General features: G+C 40.2%; 1 pseudogene; it reads right to left on the minus strand.

Moving 5' to 3' along the window:
- The window catches only part of LOC108714965, a 41117-nt pseudogene that overhangs the window by 9635 nt on the left and 12521 nt on the right, over nucleotides 1–18961 (minus strand).

The raw sequence follows: 18961 nt of genomic DNA on the forward strand, positions 1-18961 counted from the left end.
ATGTGGTCTATCCTAGAATATGTACCGTGCGGGTTGGAATAGAAGGTGAAGTCCTTAGTGTGCGGGTGTAGTTCCCTCCAGGTATCAATTAAAGTCATACGGTTAAACAATGATTTTATCCGGGCTGGGGAATAGGATGTCGAGGGGTTGGTGTTAGGGTGCGATTTATCCCAGAGTGAGTCGAAGGGGACATTTGTGTCTCCTGCCATGATGATGGGACCCGAGTAATGGTGCAAGATTTTACTGAGTAAGTGGTCTAGAAAGGCTTCCTGATGAGTGTTTGGGGTGTAGTAGGTGACCAGAGTTATTGGGCTGTCAAATATCTCCCCTGTTAAGATAATAAAACGGCCTTGGTCATCAAGTATTTGTTGGGTGATTGTCAGTGGTAAATTTTTCCGTATAGCTATTAGGACTCCCTTAGTCTTATCCGGGCCTGAGCTGCGGTAGAAGGTCGGGAAGTGACGTGAAAGATATTTAGGCAGTCTCTTATTCAAATCAGTTCATGGCTGCTAGGGTTATTTGGACCCTAGCAACTGGATTGCTGAAATTGCAAACTGGAGAGCAGCTGAATAAAAGGCTAAATAACTCGAAAACACGAATAATAAAGATGTGAAGCAATAACAAATTGTTTTAGAATATCAATCTCTACATCATACTTAAAGTTAATTTAAAAGTGAACAACCAATTTAAAGGACATCTAAACCCTAAATTTTCCTACCATGTGTAAAAATTAGGCACATCCCTCCCAAGTTGCATTATTTGTACAGCATATACCCCCTCCATTTGCCAATGCCATCACATTTTCCTAAATCAAGTAGCAGCCTTCACTCAATGGCCATTTTCCCTCTGACACATCATCAGTGACATATACATTCAGGGGTGCTCCGCCAATGAGGCAAGTTGAGGCTGTCGCCTCAGGCAGCAGCACCATACTGGGTACCAAGGGCTGCTCCTGGTACTTTAAGAGTGAATTTCCAGGGGAGGGGGGCAGCAGCAACTGCTGCTGCCTCAGGCAGCGGAAGGGCCAGGATCATCCCTGTATACATGAGCAAACAATATGTGCTGTAAAGTTTATGCAATCATGCTTCCAGACTTACACAAAAACTTACTCTTATAATGAGTGCTGCTTGGACTGAGCAATGGCTAAGCTAACCTCAGGAGAGGAGGTTAGAAGAAGAAAATTGGTGTGGATGGCTAGAGCAGAGTTTCTATGGTAACCAGTAATGCCATCTCTTCATTGTGTACTAGACTGGAGAATATGTTTAGTAATTTCAGTTGAGAAGAACTGAGCATGCTCAGTTGCCAATAGTGATGTGCGGGTTAAGAAAAATTCAACCCCAACCCGATCCTAGAGAACCTGCACCCGACCCCAACCAGCTGCCCACTCCTATTTATAAACCCATGCCCAACCCGCCCACTATGATGTCACGGAAGATGGCAGGGCACAACGGTGTGAATATATAAAAAGGAATTTATCTAGAACTAGAAGGTAATGGGTGGGGTGGATGCAGATTAAAAATTAGCCTGCGCCCACCCACAGCCTGCAACCTTGTTCGGAAGTTGGCCCCAAACCCACTGGTCCTGAAGGCTTTGGGTCAGCCTGCACATCACTAGTAACCAACAGCTAAAGCAAATTCCTGAATGGGTTACAGGAGGAGAAGAAGTCCTAAGTGATTAAGTGGATGCTGCAGCCTATTAAAAGAGAAGGAAAGTCTGTTTGCACTTGCGGGTGCCAAATGTTAGGCACCCCCAAGTGATTGTATTGACTTACCTGCCGGTGCTTCTATCAGTAGAAAACTACACTGGCCCAGGATTATACCGGTGAGCACTACAGAGAGATCTTCTTCCTGCTTCCTCTTTCTTCGCGCGGTTGCGCAAGTGCAGTAGAACGAAAAGCTGAACTTTAACTAAAAAGTCTCCTATTTCGTTACACTGCACATGTAGTAGTAGTAAAACAGTACCTTGTACTTCATTCAAACCAAGATATAATTAATCCTTATTGAAAGCAAAACCAGCCTATTAATGTTTACATGATTTTCTAGTAGACTTAATCTATAAGGATCCAAATTATGGAAAGATCCATTATCCAAAAACCTCCAGGTCATGAGCATTCTGGATAACAGATATACTTAATCTTACTTTCTGAATCAGTATTTTTTTAAAGAACATTTGATATTATTACTGGACCCCCCCCAATTAACCAATTGAACCCTTAACAATAAAAAGCATTTTATTGCATTCATCCATTCTGTGCATTGTGTGTTTGTTTTCTAGCACCAAGAACATATTAAAGTTACCTTGCCTGCAAGTCTCTGCGTGTTCAATGGGAATAAGTTGGGGGTGAGGTTCGATTTTCTAAAAAAGTAAGTGAAAATAGCATGTGGTAGTGCTACTCCAGCTGATTAAAACAAAGGGTCTAGCATTTCGAGGGGATGTTTAATTCAAATGACTAGGACTTGTGCCACAATTGTTGGCAATATCAGGCTGATCCATTTGTTTAGGCTTTGGCTACATAATAGATCACATAGGGTTCCATTTGGCTGACAAATCCCACTAGCCACAGAACAATACCATGGCTCTTGTTCCAGGCTGCCCAATCATTATCTGTTCAAGTTCTGAAAGATATCAGTTAGGCAGCCATCCTTTTAGACCTAGACATGGTGTTATCAATTGTGACCAATTTCAGTAGTAGTCAATAGATATTATAGTTAGAAACAGTCCTTGGAAATAATATGATTTTCTATGTCACCAGCTGTTCTTGTAGAAGGTAACTTACTTTTTCCAAAGTTTCCAAACTCTGTGGATCTATTTTCCTGATGAAGTTGGTTTCAGTAGATGCATAAAAATGATCACCAAGCTTTATGATATTGATTAGACAGTTATCTGTGAACTCGGGCACCACATGTGACAGGTAGGTAAATGCTCTGTAATAAAAACGTCTGTCCATTAGTTTCAACCTTACGTTTCTTGTACCTGTCGATATTTGTAAATGTGAATAGAAAAATAAAACAAGAATGCTTTTCTAGTAAGCCAGTATGGGAACAATGCACCCCCATACTTGCTGAGGTTAGCAGATAAGGCAGCAACCTCTACCCCTAGTTTAAGCCCTGGTCAGTCACTGAGTTGTCACATATAAAATAAATGATTTAAGATTTGTATTTCCATACCCTTAATAGGATCACTCTCAGATACCATTTAGGGAAATCTATTATGCATCTTTGGTCAGGTTTTTGTTTATCAACCAAGTCTGTATAGATAAGTTATACTTTGTCAGTTTGGGCTGGACATAAGTAGCCTCCAGCATATGAAGGTCGCCCTCTGTAGAAAAGAGATCACATCTTCTAGTAAAAATAGTTTATCTTCTTGCAATGGAAATGTCTATGTAACATGCAGGGAGTGAGATACTCTTTCCTGCTGTTGTTCATTTACAGTACATTATTACCTGTAAAGAACCAAACAATAAGGCTATGGCAGATTTAACATGTGCACTTTGTCCACAGCCATAATCTGACAGAATACAGAAGTCAAAACATCTGTATCCGCCTATCGCCGCTTTTTATAGTAATCTATTGGAAATAAGGTAACTGACGCACACACAGTTACAATACAGTACATGCAAATTCCCTCATCACTGCTATGTGTGCTTTGTGTACCTTATCCCCTATAGATTACTATAGAGAGCACCGACAAGCAGATGCCATTAATGTTGTTTTTTGGCTGATGGCTTCATTTAACAAGGCTGGAAAACTCAAAAAATATATGTCATTTCTACTGATAGTGTAGGTCAATGCTGTCTTACTTCTGTGGTACAGAGAGACAGAATTTTTCTGGCCTACATAGCAGAGGGCCAATAATCAAAGCCAGAGTTGACTACTACCTGTTTTTAAACCACACCCATGTTACCACAAGACCATGTCCACATTAATTGTGGTAGAACACCAAAAAACCAAATGATGAAATGATGAACCACTGCAGGGATATCACTTATCACTCAGTTGTCATATTAAGACATACCCTTAAATCCATATGCCTCATCCTCCTCTGTGAATAACACAGCACCCCCCAATACATGATTAAACACATTAGGGGCCTCTAATGACATATTTCAAATCCTAACAAACCCCCAGAAAAAACCCCTACCAGGCTTATGTTCCACAGGCAGAGTATGGCACACACAGGGAGCATAGGGAAGGCAGAGTACCGGACACACAGGGAGCATGGGGCAGACAGAGTATAGCACACACAGGGAGCATAGGCACACACGTGGAGCATAGGCAAGGCAGAGTATGGCACACACACAGGGAGCATAGAGAAGACAGAGTATGGGACACATATGGAGCATAGGGAAGACAGAGTATAGCACACACAGGGAGCATAGGGCAGGCAGCATAGGGGACACACAGGGAGCATATGGCAGGCAGAGTACAGGACACACAGAGAGTATAGAACAGACAGAATATGGCACACACAAAAGGAGCATAGGGAAGGGAGAACAGAGCTGGAGACAGGGAAACCTATCAAGACCACTCTAAGATGTACCTGTCACGGTTGGCACCCTACACCAGAACAGATGCCAAGCACCCTGGTCTCGGCTCGACTTCACCAGTTAAGTGACCGCCTTTGGCCTCGGGAGGAGCTCTCTGCGTAGTCAGATGCCACCTGGACTTAACGAGAGATGCAAGGCATAAGTTCTGGCAGGCAATGGGGCACGACTGTTTTACAAGGATGCTGGAAGATAGGAAGCCACCAGGAACAGGCAGGCCGGGCCAGCACGAGCAGTTAGAATAGTCAGACAGGCCAGAATCAGGATTAGAGATCGTAGAATAGTCGGAAAGCAGGCAAGGTCAGGATTGGAGAGAACAACGTAGTTTCAGGCAGGCAAAGGTCAGGATTGGAGAGGTCAGAGTAGTCAGCAGGCAAGCAAGGGTCAAGACACAGTAGATCAAACAGGAATTACACAAAACAAACACCCAGGAACAAACTAATTGAACCTAACAACGGGCAACTTGCTGAAACCTAAATTCCCCTTAAATACATTTGAAATTTGCGCCAATTGCGCTGGCGTCATCATGCCAGTGCGACTGCGCCTTTAAATAATGCACGCGCGACCTAGAGGAACCGGCATAGGAGGAAGAGGGAGCTGCGCAGCGGGTGTCCACGCCGAAGGAGCGGCGGTGGACCCCGCTGCCCACTAGACCACCAGGGTAAGTCCTGACAGTACCACTGAGACACAGTGCTGGTGCCCCTTCAGCAGTTTGTATGAGGTGTGAACAGGTGAACTATGTGGGCAGTTTCAGTCTGGGTCTCAGGTGTGAACAGTACAGGCTGTTTTCAGCCTGTGTATTTGGGCTGATAGCCTGTGTGTGACCGCAGGCTGACCAGATTCAAATCAGTGGAGCAGGGGCACTGAGCAGATCTGCTTCTCTCAGCCTGCAAAATTACTCAGGCTGAAAACAGCCACTGATCAGCCGCTGAAAACAGCCTGTGTGTCCATAGCCTTAGGGTGTGAACAATAGAGGTGTTACAAGTGTGAAAAATGCAGGGAGGATTACATGTGTGAACAATACAGGGGATAACTGTCTGGATTTGAGGTTTAAACAATGTAGTGATATTTTTTAAAGTTTACACATGGTAAGCAGACACATCAGGCAGACTTTCATGTGGGGGGCCACACAAGGGGGTGATTGTGCAGGCTGCCAGTTGGACAGCACTGGTGTAGGTTTAGGTGGCTGCTGGATAAAAAAAAAACAAAAATTATCTGTACCACAGCCCAGGGCCGGAACTAGGGGTAGGCCGAAGAAGCACCTGCCTAGGGTGCAATGATGTGGGGGCGCTGGACAGGTACCTTTTCAAAGGTCTTCTGCTTACCCCTTGTCTGATTTCTCTCCCTAACTTTTCTCATCTCCCTTCTCCCCTCCTCTCTATCACACTTCCCTCCCTCTGTCACTTGCCCCTACCTTCCTCCCTCCACTGCCATTCCCCTTCTTTGCTCTCCTCTCTCTCCTCTTCTATTATTGCGCACTTGTAGGCATGTGGACACGCGCACGCTTGCGCACAAACGGACACTGGGGCGAGGGTAGTCGACCTAGGGCAGCCTGTTGGCTTTGCTCGGCCCTGCAACAGCCTCTTGTGACATTAACTTAATGCTGCAGTAGTTGCAAAATATATTACCAATGTTTAAACTGGTAAATATATAGGAAAGTATACTAAATCGGAAAAAATAAGCATTCAGGAGATTAAAGGGGAACTCCACAAAAACATAATTTAAGCTTTTTGAAAAGTAAACATAATTTCAACCAACTTTGCAAATTATATCAATTAAAAAATATGTAGACGTCATGATTTTTAATGGTTTCTTACAGTTCCCTAAGCCTAGCCCCCTGCTCTTCTGCTGATCTTTCTGACTACTTTGCTGAGCTGGCTGACTACTGTTACTTTGTATCAGCAGCCAGCTGTCTCCAGCAGTTAGCCTGCCTCCTCCAAACCCCACAATTCCCTGCACAAGTGATTTCAATAAGCAAACAAACATCACAGTGCAATGCATTGTGTGTTATGTAGTTCCTGTATGTTGCATGTAAGCTGTGGAGAAGTTGTTACAATTTGTAACATCAGTGTTTTGTCCCTCCTTCCCTGCCAGGATTTCAAATGATGCAGAAAGAGAAGAACTGTTAAACAGCCGGATTGCAGTATACAAAATGGCATTTATTCATTTATATTTGAAGAAACAGGTAACTGTGATAGATATATTAGGGGTTTCTGTGTTATGTGGGCCTCTTTATCAAATTTTGGTTTGGAAGCCGAAGTTCCCCTTTAAGAAAGACAACTTACTTGGAGAAGATATTCTTGCATGAATCTGGATATGCCATTGTCCCAAATTCTGATACTACTATTCGATTGGCCTCCATATTGGCGTTGTATGTGTCGCTCTTGAGGTATTTACTCCTGTAGTAAACTTCACCTGAAAAATATAATTTGTGTTTACATATATCATATAACATTACATTACATATAAAATTATCTTGCACTTTCAGTGGTTTTACAGTTAAATATAAATGGAACTGTTATCAAAATCTGAGTTTTCATTTATTCCTTTTCAGTTCTGCTGAAACATATAGAAGACTGTACTCCTCCAGGTCTGTTAATCAGCTGGCTTCTTCTAATTTTTCTCAAATGTCTCAACCAGCATTGCAGAGAATAGAAAGAACAGATTAATACTACTAATAATAAACTAGTGCAATTACATATAAACAAACCTTTCAAAAACAACAAATGCAGAATATGGTGCATATCATTTCCTACATATACTAGGAAATATTCTATGGGTCGTGTACAACTTTTAAGTTAGCATCTAAAGTGCAAAAAAACATGAAGTGTAAACTGCATTCCTCTTGTGTACAATTGCAACAGGACTCTGCACTCTGTTTTGAAGCACAGAGACCTGCTGCTACACCCTTGAATACAAAACAGCTTGCATTGAGCAATGTCATATTTATCAGGGCTAGGTGAAAGTATGTGGATGTCCCCATCCCTTAGCTTGTGCATCATGTATCTCAGTGTGGGGTGCAGAAATCAGTCAGACCAATTTAAGAAGTATTTGCTGAATGAACACTAATGTGCCCGTGTATGTAGCCTCTGAAGCGTTCACATGTGCCTTATCACATTTACCATACTTAAATATGCCTTACAATGGCTTAAAAGTGTTCTCTAAAAAAACTGAAATAATACTACTACTATAGGGCATGCAACTAAACTAATGAAGGATCGATATATACCTATAGGTCGCCTATTCTATAATTGTTAAAAGTTCAGTTTGAACACAAACACACTAGTAGGTATTGTCCATTTCAGAAACTGGTCAAACTGGCTAATTTGTTGTTCTAATACATATAATTATTCATGCAAATCAATCATCAGGAAATTATCTGCACAGCTGAATTGTTGCAGTTTTGTTATTATAGAAGCTTGATTTGCATTTAATTAGTACACAGTGTCTTCAAAAACTTGGTGGAATGATTTTCCATTGTCATTTGCTCTGAAACATCCCATATAAACACTTACCATTGTGAAAGGTGAAGCTGTGCAATAAAGCGAGTCCATCAAACCAGTGGTTTGTACAGAAGGTATGAAGCCCTAATCTGGCCCCACATGATAATGCAATCTAGATGCATAGGTGCGGGTCGAGAAAAATTCGAGATGAACCCGACCCAACCTGGGCCTGACTTCTGTCCTCCATTTATAGACCAGCACCATTCTGCCCTGCCGATGATGTCACAAAAGGGGTGGGCCAGAGCAGGTGTACCTATAAAACTGGAATTCGGAAGCCTGCACAGAGGTTGACTCGAACCCACCTGCAGGTATCGAGTCGACCCACACATCACTAATGCACGTGCAGTATCTTGTGGTAAAGCTGCATGTATCTATTATATGGAGTTTCTGTAATTTGGAGCACAAAAACACCGAAACATAAAACAACCCAATAGGATTGCTTTGCTTCCAGTATGGATTTATAGGGGCAAATTTACTAAGCGGCAAAAATTCGCCAGCGACGGCTTCACAGGCAGTTCAACACTTCCTCAGGTGAAAGTTCGCTTAGGCAACACTAATTCTCTAACATGCAAAGCGTTATTCGGCAAGCAGAGTGAAGTTGCACTATCGTTGGCTAATTTGAATACGGTGGGAAGTAAAAGTTGAATGGACGTATATGTTGCAGCAAATACACTACATTACACAAGCCCAGGGAACCTTAATAAAATACAATAGAGTTGTTATAATGCCCTACACATGAGCCCAGTGTATAGTTTATGTGCCATATGTTGGAAATGTAGGGGGGAAGCCGGTTACCCCAAATAAAATGTATGCTCTTTTGCAGTCTATCACCCTGAAAAAAAGGAAAAGACTGGGACTTTTTTTCTATCTACTCTATTGCACTTTGCCTGGTCTGAGGTGGCGAAGGCCAGTCTGATGCATGACTTTGCGCAGTTACGTCCCTTCACCAGTGCGCAACTACACCTGGTGATTGAGTGCGAATGAGCACCAGTGTTAGTCTCTTTCACTAGCAAAGTTATGCCTGCGCCCATTAGTAAATCGGAGAAGTACCGTAATTAGTCACTTCGCCCTTTAGTAAATTTGCCCCATATTAGCTTAGTTAACAAGATACTGCTTTATTATTAGACAAAATAAGGAAATCAGTTGGGATATAATAATTCTGTGCTGAAACGTTATGAAACATTGCATTCCTGTATTTGAGAGCTCCTGGATTATGAATTTTCAGATAACAGATCTCATTCTTATATACTGTACAGCGTTAGTGTGCAATTCTATCCATTGACATATCAGTGTGCTGAGTAGCTGGCTTCCCATGGCTTCTATGACACATGTTCTTGTAGCAGTGATCTAAGACTTCTATGTTCTGTACAGTACTCTATTATTTCCTTACTTACTCTGTCAGCTCATTTTTCTGCTACTGTCAATGAATCAATCTCTTCTGGTCCAAATGTATGTTTCCAACTTATTCATTATCCACAGACACAAGTACAGATACAATCCAAATAACAAGTTTCACACATTTTCTTCACACTGTAAGAAATCTCTTTTGGCCAAAAAAAATGTAAATTTGTACTTGAAGCTGGTGGTGGACACTCATTTCATGCAACTATGTAGTGGTTTCTCCCGTGAGGTGCAAAGTGTTACATAAATACATCTTAGTTTTGCAGCGAGGTGCTTTTTTATTTTTAAATGGGGTGTTAAATAAAGTGAATCTATTTACAACACAAACACCACAGAATGGATTGATTCCCTGTATATGTTTGTCTACAGCTATGTGAGTAAGGTATGGGCTCTGTGTCAGAATGGCTCACTCAGCAACACCCCCCCAAGTATTATACAAATACATCTGGTTGGCAGAACCCCAATTCACACCCTGTCATCTCCTGGACCACTATGTAAATGTTGCCGAAAACCCTTCAGTAGCCCAGAGCACTAGGGGCAGTGCAACACATATTCTTTTTCTTACCTCTCACCTCAGCCTTGATGGGCTCAGGGCAGTCCTTGCGGTTAGAGGAGATGAGAACATCTAGCACAGACGTCACTGTATTGATGTTCTGAATGGCTATGGCTGCTACTGGAGCTGACTGGCTTCCTCCCTTCCAGTGTTCTCCTCTCGGTTATTTATAGAGATGTCTTGGTCAAAGTGCAGCTCTGGCGAGTGTTGAACCTAGGAGATTCTCTCTGCTCTATTTTATTGTGTGATGGGAAAATAGAAAATTGACAGGGTGGTGTGTAATTCCCTTCTGTCTTCAATAGCACTGCCAGGATAAATTGAACTGGTTACCTCTCTGTCTCATTAGTGCCTCCTCCCAGCACTTAGGTAAATGGTTACCACACAGGCAGCAACATCTGCAAACACATAGAAAAGGGAAGACATAGAAATGTATTTGTACTGTACATAATATTTACTTAACCGTATGATGAGACAACATATTTGGGCTCAGGGGCGTAACCCTGTGCAGACCCTGTGACTGCAAGGGGCCACAGGAGGTATAGGAGGCCCCATAAGGTCTTAAATGCAGTTTCAACATATATTGGTAAAACAGGGTAACCTCTGGATATGCTAAAAACATCTAGTTATGCCACTGTTGTAGGCCACTCTACATAGTAACGTAGTAAGTTAGGTTGAAAAAAGATACGCATCCATCAAGTTCAACCTTTCAAATATTTTTAACCTGCCTAACTGCTAGTTGATACAGAGGAAGACAATTTGAGGCCTCATTTTTACCAATTTACCACAGAGGTTGATAAATTCCTTCCTGACTCCAAAATGGCATTCGGACTAGTCCCTGGATCAACTTGTACTATGAGCTATCTTCCTTAACCATGTATTCCCTCACTTGCTAAAAAGTCATCCAACCCCTTCTTAAAGCTATCTGATGTATCAGTATTCAGGGAGAGAATTCCACATCTTCACAGCTCTCACTGTAAATACGTCCTTCCGAATATTTAGACAGAACCTCCTTTCTTCTAATTAGAATGAGTGACCTCACATCAGCTGGAAAGGCCTACTGGTAAATAAAGCATTAGAGAGAATTTCCCTTCAAATTGCCTCTGCTATTATATTTGTTTACATGCCTTTTCTTCCAGTATGGTTTAGCAAACACACATGATTGAGGAGTTCACATGAACATACTTACTTTTCGAAACCATATTGCACCCTGCTGTCATGGAAATAAGATTTTACTGTGGTATTTTAAAAGAGAGCACAGAAACTCCGTGGTAGCAATAAAGGATCATTGCAGTATTGTATCTTTATTCCTACTTAATTATCCAATAAGGATAATATATGAATATGGATACATAGTTCATAGTTTATTTGAGCTTAAAAAAATATATACATAAATAGGAAATGCATCAGCACACATGAGACTTCATATTGGGGAAAACCCTAAATTGGTTTTGTTCCCCGACCCCCCACCCAGAACCTAGGGTCTACTAATTCCTCTATATTCACACCACTGGTGCTAATAGGCTTCTGTCTCTATAACTGCAACCCTGCAAGTTGGAGTAATATCATAACCCTCCTAAAACCAATAGCATCTCTGTAATAGCACATGTTGGTGGAGAACTCTGTTCCATGTAAATTATGATAGGCTATCCGCTGTCAGGAATTATGCCCCTATCTACCTTTCATAGGTTCTGATAATATCAAATGAAAAAGCACCATAGCTCATGAACTTGGAACAGTGACAGGTGGAGGTCCAACTTTCCATGTTCCATGTGTGTATTATCAGGCATAGTAATAGTGACAATTAATTTGTTGCGGATCACTGACAGATAAAGTGCCCAGTGTGCCATAGCTCCAATAGAAACCTACCTGCCTACCACTTCTAGTACAACTGGTTATTACAATACTCTGTGCTTTGGGAACCCCCTATAATTTGCAGACAGATTATGTTAAGGGTGATGTTTTTGTGAATTAAATCAAATTTGTATTTATAATGGAGTGTAATGCTATTTCACTAATAAAAACTAGTTTGGAACCTAAAGAGTGAATAATAGTTGTAGATCTATGATGGTGTGTCTGTGTGCATCTTTGTTTTGAATTGCACTTTTTCTCATTTCCACACAATTGCTTAATTCAGCAGAAGTGTCTTAGATACACTTGTAAATTATTGTGTGTGTGCATCTTTAGTCTTATTATGTGGATTAATAGTTAGACAAGGGATTTGACAGGAAAAAATGCAGGCCTCTATCTAATCAAGTTGCAACCCACCTGCTGCATTCAGCAATTGCCTGCACCCTAGTAAGTACAAACTAACTGAATAGTTGGGCTACATTTATTCCTGCATTTCCTATGGTGGAACACATAAAAGATCCATCACAAGTGAACGTAAGCAAAAAAAGCCAAAGAGAAGAGCGCCTGATTACAGTCATAAATGAGCCCTATAAAGTGTTGAGTGGGTAGTGTAGTTAGAGCGGAGTGAGAGACCCTGATGGACACATTAAAAAAATGTCCTTGTGCAGTAATATTATAATGCACCCCAAAACAAGCCACATGTACGACAAAGCTGAAATAAATAATTTACTGTAAAACCAGCGCTGTGCAATATGTTGGCGCTCTATAAATACATGTTAATAATAAAACATTATCATTACTCCTGCCTAGCTGTTTGTTCAAAAAGAACTACTTTGGATGAGTTTGTATCATGGATGATGCTTTTTCCTAACACTGTGAACACATTTTGTTTATAAGCTTATCCCTAATATTTCACCAAAAACATTATCACTTCAGGAACCATTTCATTTTTTTTATATTCCATACCTGAGCACATACAAGTTGTAGTAAATCATTTACAACAGGTGGTGTAGCCAATAGCAACACATCCGCTGATAGCATTTACTAGTCACCTGTTCAAAGGCAAACATCTTATTGGTTGCTATGGGTTACTGCACATGTGAAAGCTTTGTGCCTTTTATTATAAATGGTTGGTTATAAAAGGTGCAAAGTTTGTTGCAGGTCTTGTCATCTTAATACATTTGCAAAGATTACAATTATTTTACTTAACAAACTGCAGCCCGTGTGAGTGCTTCTCAATGCAAATCTCATGATAAATAACTACCTATGTATGGGTCAAATTTGCCTGCATGTTTGTTGGGTGCAATATATTTTGTCTGCTATTTATTGTAGAGGGAGCAGTGATACAGTGTGTTGCAGTGTTTGCCCTGATACTCAAGCATGCATAGATAACAAATATTAACTGCCTGGCCTCCACTGAGGGGCAGAAATACAAGTAAGAACATCCTGTTTGGTATTGGTAGGTAGCAAGGAATTTCTCATCTTAGCATACCGGAGTTAGCATAGAAAGCTAAGCATATACTGTATAGTGCAAACACACACACACACTAACACAAACTACACTTGCGTTCCTGGGATAAATATATGACCTCCTGCATGAATTTGAAACCAAAGCATCCAGAAGCATATAGACAATCCATGAAATTAAACCCAGGATCCTCGCTCTGCCAGGTGGAAGTGCGAATTACAACACCACCCTGTCGTTATCTTAATTTATTCATTGATTGCAGTGTCCATGCTAACTTTCCAGAAGCCTGTGCTTGGCTACCTGAGTGGCTGTTTTTTGCTCCTTTGTTTGAGTAGGGTGCTGGCACACAAGGAAATTTGTTAGCTGTGATTAAAGGGATAATGTCAAGGGAAAACCTGTTTTTTACACAGTAGAGTGAATTATTTGCAGTGTAAATAGTGTAATTTAGAAATAAAAACTACACCATAAAAACCATGATAGAATCCCTTTAATCTGTAGTACTGTGCAAGTACCCTGACAATGCCTTCCACTTGCAGAAGCTATGGATCATCACAGGTAAAAGATGTTACTTGGGTCAAACTGGCAAAATCACTTGAAATTGTGTTCACTGGGTTCTACTATACATGTAAATGTAAAATGGGGTAAATGTGTCTTTATCCAATAATAAGATGCTGTCACTACTGTCTTTATCCCCTAAGGCTTCTACTTCATTTTTTATGGATACTTTCTTGTTATATGTATTTTAAAATGATATATTGCAGCTTCTCCTTCACTGAAACTATTGCAAAAAAAATGCCATAGACCATTTTGAGAATTGCCTCTGCTAAAACACACGTAGTGTCTTAGCAAAGCCGATTATTACGATGGTCTATTTTGTAGCCATGACAAATAGATGCTTCTAGTAGGTCTGTGTATCTTCACTTTGAAATGCATGTAGTTAAGAACTCACTTGTAAGGGTCAGGGCACACAGGCAGATTCGGGAGATTAGTCACCCGGCGTTAAATCTCCTCTTCTCTGGGGCGACTAATCTCCCCGAAATGTCTCCCCTGCCTTCCCGTCGGCTAAAATATAAAACGCCGGCGGGATGGCACTCGGCATGATTCATTGCACTAAGTTTCCTCTTGAGACAACTTCAGGCGATTTCAGAAAACGAATGGCAATGAGTGCCATCACACTGGCGATTTACATTTTAGCCGGGTGATTAATCTCCCCGAATCTGCCTGTGTGCCCTGACCCTTAAAAATTATGCAATCCAATTTTACAAAGTCCATTTTATTAAGTGGAAAGCTAAAGTGGTAATTCTAAAATACAAAACACCCTTTAAATTAAATTAAGATGTTTGCTTAAAATGTATTGTATGGGAAATGGCTTTCTGTTTTTTTAAGAATTTTCTGCATAACAGGTTTTCAGATAATAGGGATAATGGACCCTCAATGTGTGCTCTTAGTACCCAGTTCCTTAGGACAACACATTTAGTTTATTATGCAAAAGAAAATACAGCATTTGTTTAGACAGCCTCTTTAAGTTGATTTCTGCCTACAAATATCACAAAATCCTTTCTAGAAAGAAAGCTTAATACATAGGCAAACCCTACGCTGCTCTTGAAATTAAATATGGATATAGCACCATCTGGTGGTAATGAAACATATTGGATTCAGACTGAGATAAGGACATTTTTGGCTAAGTAAAGTAATTTGTGATATGTGCCTGTTGGAACAATTCTGTGGACACAGAGGATTGTTGTCTGATAGTTGCTTATTGAGCTATTAGATAAGATAAGATTTTCAGAAAAATAACCTTATACTATTTAAGTAAGGAAGGCTATTCCTATGGAGGCCTATGCTCTTCAGCTTTCCTTTCCACGTGCCTTGGAGTTGGTGGGAGGAAACTTAGTTTTTGGTGCAAAGATCTCTCCTGTGCTCGCTTATGGCACACGGTCCATTTTTCAGCTGACGGATGATCTTGCCTGTTTGGCCTAACATTTTGGAGTGCCTATGGATGCTCTTGCTAGTGGCCTATGGACAGAGGAACCCAAATACTTATTACCTCAATAAAATATTCAATTTATATAGTATATTTGTAACTGATGGCAATTCTAAGATTGTTGGTGGCACAAGAATGCATCAGTTCAAGGTCAAGAAGGATTCTTGTCCAGTAGCTCCAACAGATGTAAACTTGACATTGTATTATCAAAACCATTCCAAACTTTGGGGCCACCCAACATGGGGAAAACTGGCTACATACCGAAGAGGTGGAGATGTAGCAGATTTAGGAAATAACTGGAAACAGGCACACAGGTAATTTCAGAAAACCTACAAATATATAAAGCAAATCAGTCACGTTTGTGCTTATACAGTAGAACCCCCATTTTATGTTTTTCAGGTGACCAGGAAAAAATTATGTAAAATCTGTGAAAATGTAAAATCAGGGAGATGTATCACCTTTTCTTCAAGTACTGAAAAGATATAAGCACAGGAGTTAATTTTACTTTGAGATACAATATTTACTGTGTTAATAACAAGGGTTAAGCATTACAGCATTAATGTTACACTATGGGGGGCATGTGCAAGGCCTCACTATCAGTCACATACACAACCTAAAGCAATAAGTGATTGGTGCAGGACTGTATAAGGGGCAGATTAATTGTAATTGACCATTTACAGGCAGAACCATGGCAAAATATACATCTGGTTAGTATTGTAAACCTCTTTATTTCACAAATAATAACATTCATAGAGGAAAAAAGCAGTTTTTGGGTACATCATGACAAAATGTTAATGTAAAATCTGGGAAAACATTACTTAAAATCAGGGAAATTCACCCAATGAAATGCATTAAAAATTGGTGGGACCACAAATAAAAAATGTAAAATGCGGGAAAACTTAAAATCAGGGTACTTGAAATTGAGGTTTCACTGTAGATTTCTTTTTAATCTCGAGTAGGCGAAATGTCGCTGACGCCCATTAAAGTCTACGGGCGTCAAAAAAATGTTGACGTATAGCGAAATTTTTTTTGCCACGCGTCTTTTTTTTTTGACGCACGGAGCAATGCAAGTCTATGGGCGTCATTTCCGCGGCAAAACAAGGAGGAAAAATGTGCCCATCCCTAATAACGTGACCACCTAAAGTGCCAGTACAACAGACTAAGTCACTCTGAACTTGTTGCCCATATGGTGGTCACGGTGGCAAGTGTCCAAACATGAGCACAATATAAAGCGTTTAATGCTGCAGGTAATGTGCATAAAATGTCAAAGCTGAATGGGATCAATCAATTTAACTACAAGAGGAACATAAAAGATATTTGTGCCTTGCAGGTGAAGGAAACTGGATAGGACATATCTTTAAAAAAATGGTTCTGCTCCCATTCTTTCTCGGGATTAGGGATGGGCAAATTTTTGCTTACCTGATTGCTTACCTGATCAATCTTTCATTGGGTTTGTTCATATACCAAGCAACATTGACAGAATGTTAGAGACCACATTGTATGGGCTGAGATTTTAGTCCATGGCTGACAAGTCCCCATGTGGCACCTGAAAGCCTGGCACTGCATCAATCGGACAATTAAAAGGGGTGGGAGGATGCTACGGGGAAAGTGCTAGCAATAAAAGTTTGTGGGCTCTTTGTACATGGATGAGACAGTTAAACATCTGAGATATAACTGTAAAAGGACAAACAGGGCTACAAAAAATAACTGTGAATAAAAAAAACAAATAGTAGTTCAATGAATAATAGAACATTTGTGGATTGCACCAAAAAGTATAAATACTTCACTCACTTTAAGTACAACTTGTTTACATCTTTACAGGGTTCTGCATGCATTATTCAGCAATATCTGGCTGGACTCTCATTCCTGAGCTGTCTTTGTAGAATTCACTGTTAAATGAATCTCTTTTGCATTATCATTCTTATGTTCTAAACAAATGCATTGGGTAAGATTATTGCTACTAGTGCATCTTTGGGCTGCATAATGTGATGTGATTTCAAGTAACTATAACTTGCTTAATATAACAAATACAGTCCATAATGTTAGACCTTGAGGTCTCCACCTAGATGATAAATTCCTAAAGTCATAGCTATGGAACACTTTGTGAAATACTCAGGTTATTGTGATGGGATGGTAAATTATATAGCATATTTGTGAATTACTTCAGCGCACTGCCAAACTTTAAAATAGATTGGTGCTTCTTTCCTCAAAAGACTTCACAGCACGTCTTCAACATAAATGGTTCAATCAGATGAATGAGGAGAGCAATCCAAACAGCAGAATACCTGCTACAGTGTGATTTATTTGCAACTACAAACACAACATGTTTCGGCCACTCACGCTCTTTATCAAGTGTAACAAAAAATGGAAACAGAGTGACAGGTAAATTATATACCGTAGGTTAGGGTAAGGTACTTGGGCATACTTCAATGGATGTAAGAAGTTCAGATAAACCTGGCTGTATGTTTTTGGCGTGAGAGTAAACCCTGGCAGACACAGGGAGAACATACAAACACCTTGCAGATAGTGTCCAGAACCCCAGGGCTCCAAGGCAGAAACACTTCCTACTGGGCAACCACACTGCATGTAAAATATTTTTGTTTGTATACATTTATTATACATATATATAATTTGTATACATTTATTAAGAGTGCTAGTAATTGCATCACACACACATATAGGCAAAAATAGCAAACTTTTCCATTGCTACACAAGTATCTGTTACATTTTATTGCTGATAAAAATAATTCAACAATGCTGTTTGGCGGCTTCCATATGATTGATGCTAGAATTGGGTTGTTAGCCAGATGTTGCTGGCCCTCAGCCACCCAACATTTTTCAACATATGATTAAGCTTTGAAGCATGGTGGGAACTAAGTCACAGGGAGGGAAATCAGTCTGTTTTTCTGAACATTGATAAAGTAGGAAGTTTCATAATCCTTCTAATACATAGTAGGTGCATCTATGTTTTCCACTGAAGTGGTATCCTGCTCTGGTTTCCTTCAGGGATCATTATGTGACATGCATTACTACCAAAAAATGACAGAACTCCTCCTAGAACATCTAGGTTTTAAGAGATGCATTTAAAAAATGTAATTGGTTGAAGAGAAAAGACTTTACATGGCTTTGAAGCAAGCAAGTTTAACAATGCATGATAATAGACTGTGTGAACAAAAAGGACATCTGAGCTTGAAATGAGTTAGTAGCTGACAGAACCTGGCCTCGGCCCTTTAACTTGAGGTCATATCGACAATAACTTTTGAGAATTTTCTCAATGAAGTACCACCTATAGATTGTAATGAGCAATGTATTCCATAATGTTATATCACTGTATGTGTATATATAAGTGTTTTCTTATCTAATGGCCCAGGATGTACCTGAAGTGCTCTAGATTGTATCAGCTGTGGGTTTTGGAATATCTTAGTTGTTTTAAACATTTTACAATGTGATCTTTTGAACAACTAGACTACAAGTACAAGGGAGAGGCAAAGTCAAGAGATATCTGACTTTTTTTGGCATCAATCCAATCACCACTATTTTCTACAAAAGTTCGACTAATCAAAGCAAATGTCAGGAACATATGCCCATGATATTAAATATGCCAATGTGAATTTTTATTAATAATCTTCTTATAGAACACTGGGCATCTATTAATACAAAA

The sequence above is a fragment of the Xenopus laevis genome, chromosome 4S (assembly GCF_017654675.1).
Source record: "Xenopus laevis strain J_2021 chromosome 4S, Xenopus_laevis_v10.1, whole genome shotgun sequence".
In the NCBI taxonomy this organism is placed as follows: Eukaryota; Metazoa; Chordata; class Amphibia; order Anura; family Pipidae; genus Xenopus; species Xenopus laevis.